At 38.2% G+C, this 18,906-nt stretch overlaps 1 protein-coding gene across 1 annotated transcript in view; it reads left to right on the top strand.

Moving 5' to 3' along the window:
• The window catches only part of LOC129944264 (rho GTPase-activating protein gacU), a 127,863-nt gene that overhangs the window by 42,460 nt on the left and 66,497 nt on the right, over positions 1–18,906 (top strand). Inside the window, exon 2 of the mRNA XM_056053585.1 lies at positions 2,453–2,503. The gene's annotated coding sequence lies outside the window, so the exon portion shown is untranslated. The remainder of the gene's footprint in view (positions 1–2,452; positions 2,504–18,906) is intronic.

Below are 18,906 nucleotides of genomic sequence, written 5' to 3'. Positions count from 1 at the left end.
AAGGGTAAAGATCCAACGACTAAGACGGCTGGGTCACGTAGAGCGCATGGAAACCAATGCTCCGCCCCGGAAAGTCTTGGAATCCACACCCAGAGGACAACGCCGTAGAGGAAGACTGCGGATCAGTTGACGCGCACAAGTGGAAAGTGACCTCACCTAACTTGGAGCGCAAAACTGGAGACATCTAGCTAGGGACCGAGCTAGATTCAGAAGTTTGTTGGGTGAGGCTCTAGTTCTATAGCGCCACCTTAAGTAAGTAAGTTCATAAATAAAAGTTTTTCTCTGTTTGTATTTGAACTAATCCTGAGTTGTCCAACTTAAAATTGTGTTTATTTTCCTGTTCAGTGTGTTCAGGGGTTGAAAGCTTTTTGGACGGATTCTGATAGTTCAGAAAGTCATTGACAAGCTCGGAGAGTAAGTGTTGATAAGTATAAATAGACCTATATTTTAACTGTTCATAAAATTGTTCTTTTTATGTCTATTATTGAAACTCAAAGATTTCGATCTGATCATATTCCGTATGCTCTGAACTGTCAAAGTTCATAACACTAGCCAAAAAACGAAAAACCCTGATAATGTCATAAACTACTGCGTACAATATCTTTCCCTTCAGTTAAAATAATACAATCATAAGAAATTACATCTTGAATACCTGGCTATTTTGACAACTGTCACTTTTGACATTTGACAGTTAAAAACTACATAAAAACGCATTGAAGTTATTAAAAATCACTTTAAAACATGGTACCCATTTTTCTGTAGGGTGTGTGCTTCTGAATTTTGTAGGTTTGTAATTAAAATATGGAAGCCTTAGGATTATTTTTTTCAGGCAAATTTTTCCTCATAAAGTCATGTACGGTTTATCCAGCTCACTTAATAGTATAAAGGTAGGACTTTGTATAATTTCTTGTTAAACATGTGTAAAAATCATGTTTAAAGACAAAACAAAGATGAACTCAGTCTTGAAGGTGTAAGTTCGTCTCTATCTTTTGATGTGTGCCTCTATTACTCTAAAGTTAAACAAAAAATTAAATGATGCAATTTTCACTATCCGTGGGATACTAACATATATCTGCTAAGCTGGGACAAACTAATAAATTTGCTATTAAATGCACCATCATACGTGCCAAACTCTAATCCCAACATAATCTGACGTATAGCTGAGGCTTCGTTCTCTCCCTCTCTTTCTCTCACACAAAAAATTTCAAAGACTGGATTGCATCAAATCAACACAAAAAAGACAAAGCCCGCATATGCTTCATAAGACACTAGCTTAAACCAATTTATGATTTTCAAGTTTTGTTTAAAAGTGAGTGAGGCTTCATGGAATCTGCTGCCAAAACACATCTTATTTTCCCCAACCACCGCCTGCACCCCTTAGCTGATCTGATGGAACGTACAGTAAACCTTCATCAGAGCATAAGCCACTAAATTAATTGCCGATAAATTGAAATTACTTGAAAAGGTGCCTCTTATAGGTGGTAGATGGCAAAAGAGTTGGCGGTCTTTACTATAAGATAGGAACCTACTTACCCAGAGAGGGAGCACCATCATGCAAAATCTCTTAACCATCAAGACGAGAAGGTAGGTATACAGCTTTAGACAACACAAAACAAAAACTAAAGACTGATATAACAACAATTACTGTGATGTCAGCGCTGATAGAGATGTTTTTGGCACGCCTTATGATCACCAAAAAATAAAAACGAGGTGTCTTCTAAATCAGAGGGCGTAAAAGGGTTTATGTAAGCTCTTTCAATAAAAATAAAACTCCATTAAGCTTCTTGAGCACCATGAAAAAAGTATGTTTTTGAATACTTCTACGGATATATATCCATTACAGAATTACATGGTTACTTGGGTATAAGTCTTTAAGGATTGCACAACTTATAAGTCGCAAAGTGACAAAATGGTTCTACGGTCTTAGGCTATATAAATTGGAATTTGAAGCGCGTAACTGATTTGATTGGGAAATACAATTTTTTAAGTAGAGTAGTAAATTGGAGAGTAATAAACAAAATAAGATTATGCTTTAATTTAAATTAAGTATTTCGACAGGTTTTTGGGCTTTGGTTTCGGGGATATGAAGAAGGCAGGAGAAAAGGCGTGGGAAAAACACACTCGGTACGGCGACGGTGGCGTGGCGTAATTACCTTCCAGTTTTATAAGTTGTAAATGAATGAGATCGGAAATGTAGGTGAAACCTATTAAATCTGAATTATCGCGCACTCAGTGACCACGATTATGAATCAACTAAGAAAAAAACAACCTTTCTTATGATTTTTGAACGAAGGTGGTTGTGGTGCTTTTTTTCCTAAAGAAATTGCGATAAGTGGCCACAGCAAGTTGTTATGTGATCAAATTAATGTTGCAGATTTTTTTTTAAATTTTATTTTAACATCGACAGCTTATGTTTAAAGAAATGTTAACCTTGTGCTTTTTCTCTTTACAGATTGAAAGAAAACAAAAACAAAATTTTAAGTGGAATATCTAAAAGAATTTGGTGAGTTGGTTTTTTATTTCCGAAATTACAGAAAAAAAGATTGATTTTCACTATAACCTAATAGGCACCATTTCTTTCTGTAATTTGATGTAATATGAAATAGCGAAAAGCGTTACATAAGACCTTTTATAGCTTAGCGTTACATCATAAGAAACTCTCATAAAAAATGTTATATATTTTATTTTGGGAATAGTTATAAAGTAAAGGCTTAGTTATAGAACCTTTAAGCACCCTTTTAGGAGGTTGAGTAGGTAACTGAAATGTTTGCGGGACACGATTGTGGTAAGCTTTTTTTTTAGCTCGATTGAAAACAAGAATTTGTTGTTAAGTTTATTTTAATGAAATTGACAGATGACATATGGGACTTCATAATTCGAAGACTAATATTCAATATGAATTGTATATTTCTTGGTAGTTGAATAATAAATACTTACTCCCTTTCTAATTTCACAAGGAATCTTTTTATACAACACTTTTAATAGAATTATTGAACAAAAAGCTGAATACCAAACATACAAGGAGCGCCACCTATATGTTCCTTACTTCTACATTGCATATACCTTTATAAACTTTTACTAAAAAGTACGTGGGTGTTCCCTAGTTCTAGCTCTTCTTCGATCTCGATCATTCTACAGTGTTCCTTCGTACAAGAGTACCAATAGGTTCCTGACCCTTAGTTGGTATGAGTTATTCTTCCAATTATTAGATAACATCCCGAACCTAGTCTTAAATTTCTAGATACAGCTCGCGATATCTTGTTGGCTCCAAACTTCAGTAGAGACAATACTTCCAAGGGACTGGAAAGTCTTTTGCCTTCTTTACTGGTTGTTAAGCAATGTTTGTCGCGGAGGATGATTTTGATTGAGATTCGCTTGACGACGAATGCCGGCAAGCGCACGCAGCGAAACAAGAGGCATAAAAAACGGCGCTGCACAAAAGGACTAGAGCTGCTCGCGAGTTCTACGAGCAGAAGAGGAGAGAGTAAAACCGGCTTCTTAGATCGAAAAAAATTGAGCATGAGAAGCGCGCGATCGAGGAGATAGAGGGATGTCACAACAGGAATGAGGTTCGTTAATTTTACCAAAAGGTAAAAAAAAACTTCCAAGCGTACCAGCCACGAACCGAAGCCTGTAAAGTCTATCAGGGGAACATCGTAGTAGAACCGCAGTCGATGCTGAGAATATGGAAAGATCACTTCTCCAAATTATATAACGGCGATGACGAGCCGAATTCCGCTGTAAGGGATATAGAACCACTCAACCTTGCCGACGAAGATCAACAATTCCGCCTACCCGACTTTGACGAAGGGAAGATAGCTTTATCTAAACTTAAGTCAAACAAAGCTGCTGGAGCTGACGGCATCACCGCCGAACTATTCAAAGCAGCAGGCGATGACTTGGTAGGGAGCATGCACCAACTCATCTGCAAAATATGGTCCGAAGAAAGCATGCCCGATGAGTGGAATCTCAGCATAGTGTGCCCGATACATAAGAAAGGAGACCCTCTAAACTGCGCCAACTACAGAGGCATCAGTCTCCTTAACATTGCGTATAAGATCCTCTCTGCCGTATTATGTAAACGTCTGAAGCCATTCGTCAACAACCTGATTGGTCCTTATCAGTGTGGCTTCAGACCAGGAAAGTCCACTATCGACCAAATATTCACACTACGGCAGATCTTGGAAAAAACCCAGGAGCTTCAAATCGATACCCACCATCTCTTCATCGATTTTAAAGCCGCGTATGACAGCATCTATAGGGAAGAGCTCTACCGAGCAATGTCTAGTTTTGGCATCCCTGTCAATCTTATCCGTGTGTGCAGAATGACGATGGAGAATGCACGCTGCTCTATCAAGGTCGGAAAAGATCTCACTGATGCATTTGATGCCAAGAAAGGTTTTAGACAAGGCGATGCACTGTCATGCGACTTCTTCAACATCGTTCTGGAAAGAATTGTGCAAAACTCAACCGTCAACACTAGAGGCACAATCTTCCAAAGGTCCATCCATTTACTCGGATACGCAGATGATATTGACATAGTTGGAAGATCAACGCGTGATGTCAGTGGAGCATTTTTGAGCATTGTGATGGAAGCGAAGAAGATGGATTTAGTGGTCAATGAGCGCAAGACCAAGTATATGCTGTCATCAAAAAAGGACACTGAACAACGACGTCTTGGACAAAACGTCACCATGGACAGCTATAACTTTGAGGTAGTGAAGGACTTTATCTACCTAGGCACCGCTATTAATACAGACAACGACACCAGCGCTGAAATCGAACGAAGAATAAATCATGCAAATCGCTGCTTCTTTGGACTCAAGCATGTAAAATCACCATCTATAAGACACTCATAATCCCGGTTCTCATTTATGGCGCTGAGGCCTGGACCCTGCCAAAGAAAGAAGAGAGCGTGTTAGGATGCTTCGGGAGAAAAATTCTTCGGGTGATTTTTGGTCCCGTACGCATCGATGGAGAATGGAGGAGAAGATATAACGATGAACTATACGGGCTGTACAGCGACACTGACCTAGTTAGCAGAATTAAAGTTCAACGCTTTAGATGGCTAGGTCATGTAGAGCGGATGGACATCAACGCTCCAGCCCGGAAGGTCTTCGAATCCAATTCCGAGGGACGGCGGTGCAGTAGAGGAAGACCGCGGCTCAGGTGGCGCACCCAGGTGGGAGCGGACCTCAAGCAACTTGGCGGGCGAAACTGGAGACAGCTAGCTAGGGACCGAGCTGGCTGGAGACGCATGTTGGTTGAGGCCCAGGTCCGCCCCGGACTGTAGCGCCACCTTAAGTAAGTATGATTAAGAGGTTTCGAGTCTGAACATCTCAGTTTTTCAGTATTGGCATTGAGCCCCAAGGCTGTACTCAGTTCATCACTCAGCACCAAAAAGAGCAGAACAAGGAGAGAGTGTGCTTCTTTGTCTGACTCTTCTTTGGACCACATACTTTTCTGACAACTTACGTCTGTGGGAAGAAGAGAGACCCTTGGAAAACGATGCGGTACACTTCTATACAGACGGTTCAAAGACCATTCACGGAGTTGGAAGTGGTATCTATTCGGAACAACTGAATCTCAGTATATCACACAGACTTCCCAATCAATGTAATGTATTCCAGGTAGAAGTAATGGCGCTTAAAGAGGCACTATCCTAGCTCAAAGAAAACTTTATATTTTGCAAGGATATACGAATCTTCTCGGACAGCCAAGCTGCTCTTAAATCTCTCGCGTCTGTCTCCACAAACTCTCAAATAGTCCACGATTGTCGATCATCTCTGAATGAGACGACGGAACAGTTTAATATTCACCTCATTTGGGTGCGGGCCACAGAGACATTCCGGGAAATTGAAAAGCCGATGAGCTCGCCAAAAACGGATCACTTGCTACATGCAAATATCTTCTCAAACAATATGCTCTAGAATCAACAAATGCTAGATGGTCACATAGTACCACCTGCCTAGCAACCAAGCAAATATGGCCAAGCATAGACTTAAAATGGTCAAAAGGCTTGATAACCCTGAGCAGACAAAGTATAAGCTCTACAATTGGAGTAATAACAGGACACTGCCTCATGCTCTCAGGATAGGGGTCTACACAATTGACTTTTGTAGAAGCTGCATGCACCTTCTATGTACATGTCCAGCACTCTCCATTAGAAGGAATAACTTTCTCGGTAATCCCTTCTTCGATAATACCAGTGAACTGGCAACGATTGTCACAAAATGTCTCTCTAACTTCATTAAAAGTACACAATGTTTGTTTAAGTTCATTACTCCCCCATGAGTAACCTCATTAGTGGTATCACAATGGACCCTTGAGGTCTAGGTGAATCAATGACATCTGGACAGCCACTTTAACCTAACCTAACCTACATCTGTGCTAGACATGCCAATTGGATCTATCATAAGTCACCTTTAGAATAGGAACTATATCCGGGCTCCCCTTTCTCCGCAAAGCAAGCCAGAAAAAACACTGTCAAAAGCCTTTGTAATCAAAAACAGCAGATCAATGCTGTTTACCATCAAGTATTGCTTCTAGATGTTCTACATTGAATTAATCCACGATTTCAAATAACGGCGCATTAAAACTCCTGATACTGTTTAATCCAGAATCACAATTTTTTAGCAACAAGTGGTGAGTTCCTGCTCTGCTAAATGTTTTTTCACCTTACTGAACACAGTAGTTTCTTTGATTGCTTATATAATCTTGAATTCAGAAGAGCTAATTTCCAGTTGTTGTCTGAAAATTTAACCATTTCTGAAATTGCTGATACTTTAGCATTTTCTAATATTGACGAAGCAGTCTCAATTTTTATAAGATCCTTAATAATTGTTTAGAAAAAAATCTTCCTTTTAAGAAGTCAAGAAATACTAACTTTAACTATCCTTGGTACACGAAAGAATTGCGTTTACTCCGTAACAAAAGAAATAAGGCATGGAACTTATCTCAAAACTCTGTCTCCAAACAACTTCTTTTTTTATGTTGAATTCTTTAATGAATTTAAGTCTCTTTCTATTTTTTTATACGCTTGTTATGTTAATGATATGGGCACCTCTTTGAAAGAGAATCCTAAAAAATGTTTGATACTTGTAAACTTAAAGAAAAAATCAGATGGCTTTCCAGTTAACATCACTTATAAGAACCTTTCGCTAGATAAAACTGTTGACATCTGTAACTCTTTCGAAACAAATTTCCGTGAGTCATTCGTTAATAGCCCTCAAGAAGTCGATGAAGTATGTTTTCATAATCTTCGCTCCTTTTCGCAAACTAGCTGCAGTCACATCCCTGTGCTACAGAGTACGGGTCTTGATCTTTTATCTGCGTTGAATGATGACTGCTCAGCCGGTTAGCCGATCCCGATGGTATTTCCCCGATAGTATTAAAAAAGTATAGCAATGCTTTAGTTGAACCCCTTACGTTCTTATTTAAACTTTCTCTAAAAACAGGCAAATTTCCTAGTGTATGTAAGAAGTCATTTCTAACACCAATTTTCAAGAAAGGTAACAAGGCGGATATAACAAACTACAGGCCCATTGCAAAGCTTTCTTGCATCCCTTGGGAACACTGAATGACGTTTCAAAACTGTTTTTATGTGTCAAAATCGACTGAAAATGTTTCAATATAATGCAACCAGGTGGTGTAGAGCAGATATTTTGACACAAGTAGAATTGACTTTGGACTTACTTTTAAGTTCCTTGTGTCTTTTGAACCTGCTCACTGTTGCAGTACGTTTTCGTTGCAAGAGCTAATAAAATGTTAAACATCATGTAGATTAGTTTTTGGTTGGTTGGGTCTTATTACTCATTAGCGATACTTCCTGTTTTTCGGAAGTTGGAACTAATTGAATTGGAACTTTTCCTTACAACTTCCCATTTCATATGAGTTATTACATAACATGAAGAGATCTATAAATTGCATGTTCAAACTTAAAGGCCACTTAATAGCCTTGAATAACCAATGACGCTTTTGGTATTGGAAAGATAACTTTAGTTATTTTAGAATCATAATATACTTTCGCGTTTCACCAATAATTGAACTATCTTATAGTGTTAGTCGGTAAATGTTATGTTATGATTATCATTTTGCCTTGAAGCCACTTGTCATTATAAGACAAATTGATTAGACAGCAAAGATGTTCATCATTCCACGATTTCAAACTCACCCTGAAGGCAAATATATAATGTTTTTGGAAAACTAATTCACACATCAAAAAACATCACACTCACTCTTCAAATATGTCGAAAGACAATAACCATAAAATCAAAAAAAAAAAACACAACATCATGCTTTAGATATATCTCCTACTGTTTAACAAACAACTTGACCGTGAAATACTGTTTCCGGCATAAACAATCCACGCACTCATGATTTCTTTTGTTACAAGAGAAACATCAAAGTGATCAAAAAAGCACCCACAAGTATGTTCATATAGGATTTTTTAAATGACTTGCCCTCGTCACTTTTTCTATATGTTTCGGTTTCTTTATCAATAATCACGCAACATTATACACCGCTATTTCGTTGATGACCCCTAAACGACACTACAGAGTTCAAGTGATTTTTCCCTAAACTTAATTATTTATCGATATAATTTATAGAAAATGTTTAAATTGAACTCACCTCAAGCTTTTCATTTTGATTGCTTACCACAGCTTCAATAATTATAACGATAAAGTGTCAAATTGAGTCCCCAAAAAAGTGTAAGCTCCACTTAATGAAAACCAGACCACCATATTGAAAAGTGGAAAATATCGGCGCCATTTTTCTTATGATAGACTGGAAATCGATTGTCATTTTTATGGTGCGTTCAGATTTAGTAGTTCGATGGCTCCATTCAGCAAGTAGCATTGGAAAAGATGAACATATGAATGAAGAAAAAAATAGATAAAGGGAAACAAACTTCTTATATTAATTCACACCATTAAAACGTCAAAATTGAAAAAGTCTTCTTCTCTAATGAACCAACATTAAGTACTATGAATATCTGTAGTGCACTTTATTAATGAATATTTCTTCTTTATTTGATTGACTTTAATATTAAGTGATTTCAATAAAAATCTTACCAATCATTCATCAACAAGTTGCAAGAAAAATTAAAACAAAATCAAAACGACACTCGAGCTTGCGGGCATATTGGATTGGTGGACATTACTTTGTTGCAATTTTTTCCTTTTGTAAATCAACTATAAATTGCATTTCATGAAAGAGAGAGGAGTTATTGCGCAATGAGTCGCCTCGCCGGTGGTGGTGGTGGCTTAATATTATATCGGGGTACCTAATACCTTCAGTTTAACTTTAAAAATAAGCCGGTTCTTTTTGCACGTGAGAACCACACACAGAAAGGTGGTCGCTCATAAACCACCTTCGCCACCTTCGGAAATGGTTTCCGCGTTGCGTCAAAGTATCAACAAAAAAAAACTTAAACCCACCGAAAATGTAAATTATTCAATAAATAAAATAAAACAAAATGGCGTAAGGTTTACCTACCTAAATTAATTCGCTGAACCAATCTCGACATAAACGCATGTGAAATGTGTTGTCAGACTGCGCATGTGCACACGTTCACCCTCAGTCTTTAAAGAAAGGTGCCAGAAAAAGTAATAAGGGGGAAAAACCTTCTTCTAATGAATTTACGTGATGCATTCACCACATAGTTCATCGGCCCACCACCGACCGCACCGCCATCTAGGCTTTTGCAAAAAACGAGCAAAAACAACAATTTATCATCTACATCTGCTCAGCGCACAGGCACTAGGCAGCTGGCTGAGATTTAGTATCTTGCTGCGTTTTAGTGCCGCAACTAAGATAAGATGCTTGCTCTATGGGACAAGATTTTATATATGTACATATGCGCCCATTTGTTGTTGTTGTTAGTTTGCGCAATGCATGCAAGACACTATTTGGTGGATAGTTGTTTTTTGTACGTATTTTTGGATTTGAGCAAATTTTATAGCCCAGACGAGGTTAAGTGATTTAAAATAAGAAAGACTGACTGAAATTCAGTAACGGATTCGAGCCTTGGCAGAAATTTCTAAGGCCTGTGGTTCTGATGGTTAATATAAGCCCATTTATTTTCCCACAACTTAAATTGGATACGTAATTTAACTTGACATTTGGTGTAGCCATTTTTAATTTTCATTTTTAAAGACAAAACTTACAAGTTATTTCATGTTCGCATACAAAATTCCCAACTTCTCGAAAGAGTTGGCTGTCATTTTAAATTTTGACAGTTGACAGATGAACATTTTTACCTCACCTTTCACGAAAGATGTCACTTTCTAATGCCAGAATTTTCCATTATTGATTTTACTCTTGGATGCAACGATTTAAACAATACACCGCCTTATCTAGTTGTCAAATGATGGAAATGAGTGCATTCAGCAATTTTGGTGAACAAATGAATTCAAATTGTGTACTTTGTCATCAGCTTTTACACCGGAATACTAGGTGCCAGACACTTTTAACTTTTTCTTTTCATTGGCCTTTTGATCTTTAACCTGATTTATAGCCCAGACACGAGGTTAAGTGATTTAAAATAAGAAAGACTGACTAAAATTCAGTAACGGATTCGAGCCTTGGACGAAAATTCTTAGGCCTGTGGTTTTTATAGTATTAATGTAAGGCCATTAATTGTCCCGCAACTTAAATTGGATACGAAATTTAACTTGACACTTGGTGTAGCCACTTTAAATTGTCATTTTTGAAAGAGTAAATTTTAAGTTATTTTTTGTTCGCATACATACAAAATTCCCAACTTCTCTAAAGAGTAGGCTGTCATTTTTAATTTTGACAGTTGACAAATCAACATTTTTTTCCGGACCTTTCACAAAAGACAAGTTACTTTCTAGTGCCAGTATTGACCATTATTGATTTTACTATTGGATGCAAGCATTTAAACAATACGGCGCCTTAACTAGCTGTCTGTCAATTGATTGTCAAATGATGGAAACGAGTGCATTCAGTAATTTTGTCGAACAAATGAATTCACATTGTGTACTAGGTGCCAGAGACTTTTAACTTTTTCTTTTTTATTGGCCTTTCTTGAAAGTTTTGAGTTGGAAACTCACACATTGAATACATATTGAGTGTGTTTTAATTGAATAATTACAAACTTCTTAATAAACGTCATATTTTTGAATTTGAAGAAATGTAACAATTCCACTTTTGACAGATGACAATGCTCTATGTAGTATTCAGACCAGACTAATCCACTCCTGGCCGTAGCACACATGTTAAGATAGGGTAAAGACAAGGCGTTGTCATCATCCATGCACATGAACACTCCACAGTCTACCTTACTTACCACATAGCCAGCAGTACCGGTGACACTTAAGAATTGTTGCCAGGACAATTTTCTTGGACAGGGGGCTTAAGGTGGCGGCCTCTGCATTTACTGTTTATTTTTGTATACATACTTAGTATATTGGATAGGTTTCTGATAAAAATTGCAAACTTATTGCAGCTGACAAGATTCTGAAGTTGGAAGTTTACGAACTTAGAATCGCAGTCTATTTGAATTGCATCAGTAAATTTCAATAGTAGTTTTTTTCTGTCCAGTTTGTTGATATCACCACCGTCGTTGTTGGCGCTGTGGGTAGTCGATACGATACCAACGACCGACGCAACTATAGTGATTTTGGTATGATGATGATGATTTGGAGGAAGGTCTATTTTGTGTTAACCATCATCGATGATATGATGGAGGAATTTTTGTCTTTAAAAGTATATTTTTATTAGGAACTTGTTTTAAAAGCTGGGAGTGGTTGCAGATGTTATGAGGCGAGGACGGTAATAAATTGACACCTTCATAAAAATAAACACTAAACAATTATGACACAGTTTTTGCAGGCTTTCGATAAATGAATTTAAGATTGAACTTATTGACAATTTAAGCTACATTCGTTTGCATTCGTGGGAGAATACATTTTTACGGGGATTAAGCAACTGTTACATCTCTTTTTGCTAAATACATTTTGACAGTTCAAATGTCATTTTTTGTGTAAGCTTACGTCCTTTGACCTGCAAACACTCAATTAAACATTTGAAATGACCAAGAAAAAAAGACTGTTAAAGGCTTAAAGATCTTTAACCTGATAGCAATTAGCTGTTGAAAGAGTTTTACTTAAGCGTTTTCCTAAATTACCACAACTTAAATAACATTTTTTTGTTTGTTTTGCTTAAAGCAATATCTTCATTCCGTCAGAAAATTTGTGTATGTTTTTAAAAGTAAATTAATCATTTAATTTGGCTTATTTAAACTTACAACCATCAGCCACTTACTTCAGTATAAATAATTTAATGAGCCTTAAATTTACCTCCATAAGCAAATTCCCATCTCATCAGAGAGCTCTGCAAGCTCATCAAGCTGAGCTCTATTATCGACGTGACGGAAGATTCAACGAAATAAAATACCACGAAAAACTCAATTAAAAGTCTTAACACTCGCATTTGGCCTCTCATCTTAAAGCATCTAACTATCTATCCATCTATCTATCTGGTGAAGTGTGTGATCTGGTGATGAGCTAAAGATCATCAAGCTCGAGGCGATATTATGCAATTTTCGTAACAGATTGGCATCATCGCGTATCTTGGACACTACACAAAAAAAAAGAGTGTGAATATGAACGTTGCGAGCAAGCGACCGGGAATCATTAACTTAGGCGGCATTAGATTAAATAATAAAGCAAAGGAGCGGGGGGAAAATAGGTAGGTACATAACTATGTTCAATGTACCTAACCTACATGTGCTCCAAGACGAACTCCACAATGACCGCATCGTAAAGCAATAATCTCAAGAGTGTAGTACAAAGCTATCGACTGCTTACGGTCGTTTTGTAGTCGGCATTCTCGTAGACAACGATGATGTTGGTCGTCGTAGTCAATCGTCTGTTAAACCGAGTCACCTCAAGTTACATACGCAAACTTGAGCATCACATTGACTTGATAGAATGGGGTCTGACGTTGGCTCGTAAAGTTGCTTATAAATATGCAATGACATTTTTTTGGAGGAACTGCTTAGTCAATGTCTTGTTAAAAGTGACATTTTGATTAGTTTTATGACGGTTATGTCATTTTGGGCTACTTTTAATACAGACAGTGAGCTATTTTGAGCAATGTAAGATTAATTTAAGGAACAGAAACTAAAATGCAGTATTATTCAAATCTGTCTTGGAAAAGTGTTTCTTTAACTCTATTTTTAATTTATACCGACTTCTTCATCAAGTCTAACTGCTATGAATGTTGTTTTGAGATATTTTTTAAAGTGAAAGTGAGCAATTTTGAGCAACATTAGCTAATTTAAAAAACTGAGACCAGAAAGCAGAATTATTCGAGTTGCAGAGTAAGGATTGGATTTTTTCAAGCCAAGAAATGAATGTTGAAAGCGTTATCCACTTTTAATTCGAAAACTCATTCCCTGATCACTTTGTTTAAGGCTTTAAATGATGTAAATTAAATGTTTTTAAATAAAGAAAGAGACACAAGTAACCAACCTCATTTTAAATATGATGACAACATGTTGTGTCTTAATCCTAAAGGGACACTTTACAACTCTCGTTCACATCCATCGTCTCCTTTTCAAGCCTTATAAAGCAGAAATATAAACCCTCCACGGGTTTGTAATTAAATCCATTTGAGAACAACAAAATAAATAAAAAGAAACGAAAACGAAACAAACAAAAAATGACAATGCAAACGTCAGCGGAATGTACCGACATCAGAGAGGGGCTTAAAGCTTAGCTTACAACTCTGTTGAGCATTTTAGACGCCTTTTGTTGTGAACTCTATGCAAAATTATACTATGCATAACTCATCTAAAACTCTTAGTGGTATAAACAATATGCTTACCATGCCACCAGATGGATTCCCAAATGCGGGAGGCACAACATAAAGCCCGACTTTTGTTTGTGAAACGCTGCCATTGTGTAGTTTTATATTTGAGTCGAGTTTGCATCGTGGCCAATTCCGATGCAGTAAACAAGTGCATAATGCAGTTTATACAAGTGCAGTGCTCAGTAGCCATCTAAATGAGTTTGTTTTTTACTCATTTTAGTTCTCATGATCTCCTGTAGAGGTTTTTATTAATACGCCGATGGTAACCTTTCTTTGATTTGATTACGAAATTGTGGCATGTAAATGTAGAAAATTCATTTTGCATTTTTGTTTCTTTGTATCGATCTTTTTTTTGTTTTCGATTTTGGAAGGCCGTTCCGGGTATGTTGAAAAAGAAACTTTAATTTTTGTAGGGAATTACTTGCCTCTATATGCAAATGTTTACATAAAAAGCTACAAGACTAAACATTTATTTAATTATGTATGAGCTTTGTTCGATTGTTTATTTTTTTGTGTCATATGAACAATTTGTTGCTTCTTAAATTGTAAATTAGGGTCACAGTTTAAAATATTTGATGCTTAAGATTATCTAAGGACTATGCAACTTTGAATTATAATAAATATGTTGTTGTGTTCAACTTTTCGAGAAAAACATATTCAGGAAGTTTTTCTTGCGAAACTATGAACTTTGATGCCAAAGTTTTCAAACTTCTTGTTGTGTATCGGTCTTTTTTAAGTAATGGCATAGTTTTACTGGTCAACCGTCAAAAATTTTATCTGCAAAAGTGACAGTCGCTCAATCAGCGAGCTATTCAAAATTAAACTACTCATTGGAATATTAAACCAAAAGTTCGGTCTAGCTTAATCAAATCAAATCAAATGGTGTGGCGCAACAGTCCGTTGTGAACCAGGGCCTAGTGACTTACAACTCTCAACCATCCCTGTACTGTTGTCAGGAATGGAAGGGACCTACAATTTTAGGCCGAATCCGAACGGCTAGTTTGAGAAAGCACTTTTTCATGACAAGAATTACTCTTGAAGGATTTGTCAATTCCTCGCAAGAGGCAGTACCCGCGAAAATTATTTTTTTAAATTAAGGTGGCACAGGCAGGGATTGAACCCAAGTCCGCTTGCATGACAGTCCAACGCACTAACCATCATGCTACGGGTACTACATCTAATGTCTAGCGGGTCTAGCTTAATAATGTCCATTAAATTTTGAGTAAATACTTATCCTGGCTTCAAAGTTTAGCATCTGGTCAAAATCCACTGTTTCCCTAGATGAACTCTTAAATAAATGAACTAAAGTAAACATTGTCATTCGAAACAGAAATTGTCACCACAACTAATCAGAACAGAACCTAAGCGGTCAAACTCAAAATAGTGTGTTCAGAGCTGTCAAAAAATAACTGTGTTTTTTTTAGCTCTAATTGTTCAGAGCTTCAAATTCGTGTTTCTTTTTTATTCTGAACATGTTCAGAGCTCGTTCTGTGAGCTCAGAATAAAATAACAGAGTAAACGGAGTAAAATGCTGAACACAAACAATTTGTTATTTGAAAGCTTACTTACTTGCTTACTTAAGGTGGCGCTACAGTCCTGTGTGAAATAGGGCTTCAACAAACAAACGTCTCCATCTAGCTCGGTCCCTAGCTAGATGTCTCCAGTTTCGCGCTTCAAGTTGGTAGAGGTCACCTTCCACTTGTGCGCGCCAGCTGATCCGCGGTCTTACTCTAGTGCGCTGTCCTGTTGGTGTGGATTCAAAGACTTTCCGGGCCCGAGCATTGTATTTCATACGATCTACGTGATCCAGCCATTTTCGTCGTTGGACTTTTACCCTTCTGGCTAAGTCTACGTCACTGTACGGGCTGTACAGCTTGTCGTTCCATCTTCTCCTCTTGGATGAATACGGGACCGTAGATCACACGAAGAACTTTTCTCTCGAACCGACCAAAGGTGCTTTCATCCGCTTTTGTCATAGTCCATGCTTCTGCACCGTATAGCAGGACGGGGATGATAAGAGTCTTATATAGCAACGCTTTGGTCCCTCGAGAGAGCACTTTACCACTCAATTGCTTTCTTAGTCCAAAGAAACAGCGGTTAGCAAGAGTTATTCTGCGTTTGATCTCTGCACTGGTGTTGTTTTCTGCGTTTACAGCGGGGCCTAGGTAGACGAAGTCCTTGACAACCTCAAAACCTCACGCTGAGTTCTTCCGATTATATCAATGTCATCAGCATATGCTAGTAATTAGACAGACTTTTGAAAGATAGTGCCTCTAGTGTTGACGTGTGAACTGAGCACTATTCTTTCAAGCACGATGTTAAAAAAATCGCATGACAGCGCATCACCTTGTCTAAGACCTTTTTTGACATCGAAAGGATCTGTTAAGTTGTTTCCAATCGTTATGGAGCAGCGTGAATTCTCCATGGTCATCCTGCACAAACGGACTAGTTTGGCAGGGATGCCAAAACTAGACATGGCTCTTTACAGTTCGTCCCTGTAGATGCTGTCATATGCGGCCTTGAAATCGATGAAAAGATGGTAGGTGTCGATTTGGTGTTCTTGAGTTTTCCAGGATCTGCCGTAATGTGAATATTTGAAGAACTGTGGATTTTCTGGTCTAAAACCACATTGATAAGGACCTTTCAGGTTGTTGACGATGGGCTTTAGACGTTCACATATTACGGCAGAGAAGATTTTGTAGGCGATGTTAAGTACACTTATTCCTCTATAGTTGGTGCAGTTTAGAGGGTCTCCTTTTTTTAGGATCGGGCAAACAATACTGAGGTTCTATTCATCGGGCATGCTATCTTACAGATAAGTTGGTTCATGCTCCTAACCAACTTATCTCCAGCTGCTTTAAAGAGCTCGGCATTCAAGCCATCCGCTCAGGCGGCTTTATTAGACTTCAGCTTAGATATGGCAATCTTTACTTCGTCTAAGTCGGGAGGACGGGATTGTTGGCTTTCGTCGTCTATGTTGAATGGATCGTCTTGCCTGACAGCCGAATTTGGTTCGTCGTCGCCATTATACAGTCTACAGAAGTGGTCCTTCCATATCCTCAGCATTGACTGCGGTTCCACTATGATGTTTATACTTTCGTCTTTGCAGTCTTCGGTTCTAGGTTTATGTACCTGTGAATTTCGTTTCACCTGTTCATAAAACTTTCGTACTTCATTCCTGCTTATAAACCTCTCAACATCTTCCACCGCACGCTTTTCATGCCCTCTCTTTTTCCTTCTAAGAAGTCGGCGTTCCTCTCGCCTCTTCTGCTCGCAGAGATCTTGAGCAGCTCTCGTCCTTTTATACAGCGCCGCTTTGCGTGCCTGTTGTTTGGCTGCATTTGCCTGCCGACATTTTTCATCAAACCAGTGGTTCCTTGTTGGTGTCTTTTTGAAACCCAGCACATCAGAGGCAGCTTCTCTGATTGCACCTTGGTCCGAGTCAATGTTAGCTCATCTGGCGTCGATCGCAATATGGTCAATCTCATTGACGGTTGATTGAGCTGGAGAAGTCCAAGTTACTTTGTGGATATTGAGTTGTGGAAAACGCGTACTGGCAACCATGACGTTTCGATCCGCAGCAATATCTATGAGCCTGAATCCGTTGTCGGAAGTGTTGTATATCTTCCCTTCCTAGCTTGGCATTAAAAACACCCAGGACACTGCTTATATGTTTTGTCTAAGAGCTCGAAGAACATAGCTTTGGTGTTGTCGTCTTTCTCTTCTGTGGGGGCGTGCGCTCATATCAGGCTAATGTTGCCGAATTTAACCTTGATGCGTATGGTCATGAGGCGCTCATTGATGCACCTATAGCTCAAGACTTCTTGCCTAAGTCTGGCTCCAATGACGAAGCCGCATCCAAATAAGCGTTGTTGGTTTTCGTGGTAGCAGTCCACCATAGTAAATATTGCAGTTTTTCATCCTCTTTTTGCCCGGCCCATCCCATCGTATTTCCTGGATGGCGGAAGGGGCCTAACATTCCACGTGCATATTTGAAGTTCGTTGTCCTTAATTCGTGTGCGTTGGTTGTCAACACTAAATCCATCCGTATCCGAGGCTTGTTGGTGCTTCGCAACTATGAAGCTTTTACGTGGCCAGGAAGTAACCCCGACGGTATAACCCCTAACCTGGAGGGTTAGATCCTAAGTATATCTCCAAGGATGGGGAGCCGGATAAAACCGCTCCTTATGGGCGTGGGCTCCGAATAAGTCGAAGAAGCCCTGTAAGGTGTTCGCTTAGTAGTTCAACCTTACTGGAACTGTAGACGCAACCGTTAATTCCATCTCGGGAATTCCTCCGCTGCCGTCTGGATAAGGGGAGGTGCCTTAGCGGAAACAACGCCGAAAGCCGATAAATTAAAAAAAATCATCGTCAAAATAATAAAAATGGCGGAAGAGGCTGGTCGTTTTAGTGCAGAAGATAAGATAATTTAGAAAAAACTAATTGCATATAGCATTTTTATGAATCAAATTCATTTCAGGCGTCAAATGGCCAACGCTTCAAAAATTTTGAACGTCTTCAAACAAAGGTCAAGAAACCATTATATGAAAAAATTGCCCAACAGTTAACGGAGAATTCGATGTTAAGGTAACATTTGAGCAGTTCGACTTCAAATGGAGTCTGACATTTGACATTTCAAATCATGACAGTTTAGTCCTCAAGTTGTTTCATAATTAAATCAGAGAGCTCTGAACATACTCTGCTCAAAACTCTACTCTACTCTGTTCGCTCAGACCCTGCTCAGTGCTCAGCTCTGAACTAAAGAAGAAACACGCCAAAAATTTTCCTTACTTCAAAAATTTGTTTAATTATTAGTTTTGATTCTAATTTAGCCCAAAAAGAAATCTCAGTGTATGGAAGACGTTCAAAGCTGAAATTATTCTGACTTCTGAGCGTGTTCAGCATGCTGTGAAGACTCAGAGTTCAGAGCTTTAATCTCAAATAGAACAACCGCTATAATAAGAGCAAATTATGTCTTGTTGGCGAGTATTTTGTAAATGTTTACTACACAAACGTCAAAGTGACATTTGCCAATATTATCACTTTTGATAAAACGATGTCTTA

This window comes from Eupeodes corollae, chromosome 2, assembly GCF_945859685.1.
Source record: "Eupeodes corollae chromosome 2, idEupCoro1.1, whole genome shotgun sequence".
NCBI classification, from domain to species: domain Eukaryota; kingdom Metazoa; phylum Arthropoda; class Insecta; order Diptera; family Syrphidae; genus Eupeodes; species Eupeodes corollae.
This window is presented reverse-complemented; position numbering and strand designations above follow the sequence as displayed.